Genomic DNA, 5,000 nt, shown 5'->3' with positions numbered 1-5,000 from the left:
AACGCATAGACGTCACCAGATGCTGGGTTTCATCCCTGGTGATGCTCTGCCAGGCCTCTACTGCAACTGTCTTCAGTTCCTGCTTGTTCTCGGGGGATTTTCCCTTCAGTTTTGTCTTCAGCAAGTGAAATGCATGTTCAATCGGATTCAGGTCAGGTGATTGACTTGGCCATTGCATAACATTCCACTTCTTTGCCTTAAAAAACTCTTTGGTTGAATATGAGCAGATAATATTGCCCAAAACACTTCAGAATTCATCCTGCTGCTTTTGTCACATAATCAATAAATACAAGGGAACCAGTTCCATTGGCAGCCATACATGCCCACGCTATGACACTACCACCACCATGCTTCACTGATGAGGTGGTATGTTTTGGATCATGAGCAGTTCCTTTCCTTCTCCATACTCTTCTCTTCCCATCATTCTGGTACAAGTTGATCTTTGTCTCATCTGTCCATAGGATGTTGTTCCAGAACTGTAAAGGCTTTTTTAGATGTTGTTTGGCAAACTCTAATCTGGTCTTCCTGTTTTTGAGGCTCACCAATGGTTTACATCTTGTGGTGAACCCTCTGTATTCACTCTGGTGAAGTCTTCTCTTGATTGTTGACTTTGACACACATACACCTACCTCCTGGAGAGTGTTCTTGATCTGGCCAACTGGTGTGAAAGGGTTTTTCTTCACCAGGGAAAGAATTCTTCATCCACCACAGTTGTTTTCCGTGGTCTTCCGGGTCTTTTGGTGTTGTTGAGCTCACCGGTGCGTTCTTTCTTTTTAAGAATGTTCCGAACGGTTGATTTGGCCACACCTAATGTTTTTGCTGTCTCTGATGGGTTTGTTTTGATTTTTCAGCCTAATGATGGCTTGCTTCACTGATGTGACAGCTCTTTGGATCTCATATTGAGAGTTGACAACAACAGATTCCAAATGCAAATAGCACATTGAAATTAACTCTAGACCTTTTACCTGCTCGTTGTAAATGAGATAATGAGGGAATAACACACACCTGGCCATGGAACAGCTGAGCAGCCAATTGTCCCATTACTTTTGGTCCCTTAAAAAGTGGGAGGCACATATACAAACTGTTGTAATTCCTACACCGTTCACCTGATTTGGATGTAAATACCCTCAAATTAAAGCTGAAAATCTGCAGTTAAAGCATATCTTGTTCGTTTAATTTCAAATCCATTGTGGTGGTGTATTGACCCAAAAAGAGGAGAATTGTGTCGATGTCCCAATATTTACTGTACTATTTATATTTACTGACTGTATGTGAAAGCGGAAGAGGCGATGCGCTGCATCTGTTTACTTCCTTTCTGTGACCGTTCAGTGTGAAATAGGGCCATTTGAGTAACTCCTGTATGACTGACCTCAACATTAGCCTGACAAAAAATTACTTTTGGTCCCTTAAAAAGTGGGAGGCACATATACAAACTGTTGTAATTCTTACACCGTTCACCTGATGTAAATTGGATGTAAATACCCTCAAATCAAAGCTGAAAGTCTGCAGTTAAAGCATATCTTGTTCGTTTCATTTCAAATCCATTGTGGTGGTGTATAGAGCCAAAAAGAGGAGAATTGTGTCGATGTCCCAATATTTATGGACCTGACTGTATATATACACATACACACACACACACACACACACACACACACACACACACTCAGGGAGTACTTTATTAGGTATTCGTTAGACTTATTTTTTTGATACTTGTTGGTCTTCTGCAGCTGGAGCCTCTCCACTTAGGTTTGACGCATTGCGTGGTCAGATGCTTTTCCACATACCACTGTAATGTGTGGTTATTTGCGTTACGGTTGCCTTCCTGTCCGCTTTGACCAGTCTGGCCATTCTCCTCTCACCTCTCTCATTAACAAGGCATGTCTGTCTACAGAACTACTGCTCACTGGATGTTTTTTCATTTCATTTCATTTCATTTTCGCACCATTCTCCGCAAACTCTAGAGACAGTTCTGCTTGAAGATACCAGAAGATCAGCAGCTTCTGAGATACTCCAACCACCCTGTCTGGCACCAACAATCATTCCACGGTCAAAATCACTTAGATCACATTTCTTCCCCATTCGGACATTTGGTCTGAAAAACCAGCTGCACCTGTTGACCACGTCTGCATGCTTTCAGTTGCTGCAACATGATTGGCCGATTAAATATTTACATCAACAAGCTGGTGTACAGGTCTACCTAATGAAGTGCTCACTGAGTGTTTAATGTACATGTGCCTAAGCGCCTTCTGCAGGGTAGTATACTGAATGTTTCTCCTATACAGTAAGATGTTCTGGATAATAACATCTGCGTTCTGGGCAGGTGTCACACTCGGACACCACACCATAGCAGGGATTTAAATAACGAATGAAACCGAATTTACAAGGGAATTATGCATTTATTTTTATTGCCCAAAAAGTTCCAGTGATAAAAAGCAAAATCTAAATTATTTATCGCAAAAAAAGATATAGATTATAACTTTAAGAGCAGTCACTAGGTTACTTAAATATATGTGAATCCTCTTTATTAAGGCAAAAAACACTGGGTCTAGAGTCTGGGTCAATGTTTGTACATGGACAGTATTAGGCTACGTGGACAACATTATATTGACAGTCCCCCGATTACTGTCAATATAATACTGAGATCCATACGTACACAGAAGCTAACGCTTACAGCGCGTGTGCGCGTGTGCCAGTCGCTAAATCCTGAACGTAACACAAATCAAATCCGTTGAACTAAATTTAGAAATTGAGTGCAAAACACTCGAGTCGGTAACGTGTATGGAAAAAGTTACATTGAATAGAACAAAAGCTTGCTGTAGCCTACAAGTCCTGCAGAATTCCTCGCTTATGCTAGCGTACAGCTAAATTGTCAGCGGGGCGTGTGTCGCTCTCGCTTCGGGCTCGGCGAACGGAATGTTTTCTGTTTTTGAAACAATCTCATGTTACAAGAGAGTGAGAACGCGAAAGCCAACCCCCAGTTAAACAAGAAAGCAACAAACAGCTTAAGTGTACACTCACGAACTTTTGCTTTCCTCGGCTCTCCCGAACCGACCGGACTTCCTCCCCAAGTTATGTTGTAGGAAGAGCAGCTGAGCGGACGTCACGCGAGAGCACACTCCCTCCTCTTACCCACCTCGCGCAGGTTTGACGAGATTTTACACCTTCAAGTTTCCACACGTAACTTCACCTGCCCGTAACCATCACTCATTCAGAGCGTTATTCCTAAACAACGACGTTTTTAAGAAACGTGTATCGCAGGGCAACAACCGCGGCTAATATAGAATGGAATCTGTACAGTGTAGTTACCGTAAAGACGCAACGGTATTAGGGACTACATTTGCAATTCCATTGTTGGTATTTAGAATTTATCCGGATTACATAGATTACATTTAGTAATCAATATATACAGATTTCATTGTTTAACTATGAGTAATAGTCATCATTATACTACACCGCCAGCTAGAAGCAACTACAGGCATCATTAATCTTCGTTGTACGTCGCTCTGGATAAGAGCGTGTGCCAAATGCCTTGTAATGTTATGCAAATCAATAAGAGCATTTAGTACAATGGTGCTATGATTAATGGTAACAACATACTTACAACATGCATGAGATTCTTCCTGAAATAAATCAGAATGATTGAAACTATATTAGGTGTAAGGTGCTGGACAGGCCCAAAGGAGGTATCAGAGCTAGGGAATATATTCAAAACATTGGTGCTAGCCTTCCAAGCAGTTAAAGGGTCTTCCCCAGCTTCAAAAATCATCAGACCCTACACCCCTGCCAGACCTCTTCGTTCAGCCTCCACAGGCCGCTTGGCACCTCCCCCTCTCCGAACCTCCACATCACGCTCACGACTACTGTCTGTTCTGGCTCCACGGTGGTGGAACGAACTCCCCGTTGAGGTCAGAACTGTAGAATCTCTCCCCACCTTCAAGCGCAAGCTGAAGACATACCTCTTCAAGCAGCACCTCTCCCCATCCCTCCCTACCTCCCTGTGAACCCTAATTGTTGTCTCTGTGACTTGCTTTGTGTATCAGTATTCTTTAGGTTAAAACTATTTTCTTTCATTTTTCTTTTAAAAAAAAAAAGACTGGAAATGCTCTTGGAAAACAATGTATGGTAAGTATTCATTTTCTCACTGAGAGCACCAGATGATGTTTTTCATTTTATCATCGACTCCAAAAAATACCACCTTTCCCCAGAAGAGGGCGCACAATACGTAGATGTACAATGCTGAAAATTACCAGTGATGTCTTATACCAGAGTCAAATGTTTCTCTCGAAATAACATCGAATGACGAGAACATGCCATTCAGCTCAGCCTTGCTTGCCTTTCCTATCACTAAAGAGTACCCACTGCTTTGTTGCCGAAACCAAACTCACCCTGAAGAATCCACTCAGTTGTTTTGTTTTTTTTAACTTAGTCAAACTTTCATTTCATGCATGTTCATCTTGTTCCTCACACAGCTGTTACGCAATCGTGTTTTTCTGGTGAAAATTGAGTCAAATTTTAGTGAGTGGTTTTTTTTCCTGGGCGGGGACAATACCGGTGTTCACCAGCAGATGGCGGTAAAGCACTCAAAGGGGAAGCGGCTCTGCTGTTGTTTGTGCTTCACGGTCACCCTGCTCCTCTCGTCGCCCAGAAATGATTTGCAGACGGAGGGAGGAGAGCCATCCATCACGCTAATGGCGCCTTATTGATTTCAGCGCAGGAGCCCGGAGTGTGACTGCAATAACGATGACCCTCCTGAGGAGCCAGGGAGGATCATGGGAGTTCAACAAGAACTGGGGGAAACAAAATCTGATCTCACACACACACACACACACACACACACACACACACACAAATGTACAAGCACTTGCTTGTGGAGATCCATACACACATGCAGGTACACCTAATAGGGGAAGCCTGACTTGGACCTGGAAGGTTGGTGCAGCTAAAATGAACAAGGCCCTTAACCCCACATTGCTCCAGGGGGGATTGGCCCTTGCTTAGTC

The 5,000-nt window shown here is 42.9% G+C and overlaps 1 protein-coding gene across 2 annotated transcripts in view; it reads right to left on the bottom strand.

Annotated features, from left to right (window-relative positions):
* The window catches only part of them6 (thioesterase superfamily member 6), a 7,129-nt gene extending 3,977 nt beyond the window's left edge, over positions 1–3,152 (bottom strand). The window contains exon 1 of one of the 2 annotated variants that reach the window (XM_061253829.1): positions 3,019–3,152. The gene's annotated coding sequence lies outside the window, so the exon portion shown is untranslated. The remainder of the gene's footprint in view (positions 1–3,018) is intronic. The other variant, XM_061253828.1, reaches the window with a different exon arrangement.
* Between the last annotated feature and the right edge of the window lie 1,848 nt (positions 3,153–5,000).

Source organism: Conger conger, chromosome 9, assembly GCF_963514075.1.
Source record: "Conger conger chromosome 9, fConCon1.1, whole genome shotgun sequence".
Lineage (NCBI taxonomy): Eukaryota > Metazoa > Chordata > Actinopteri > Anguilliformes > Congridae > Conger > Conger conger.
This window is presented reverse-complemented; position numbering and strand designations above follow the sequence as displayed.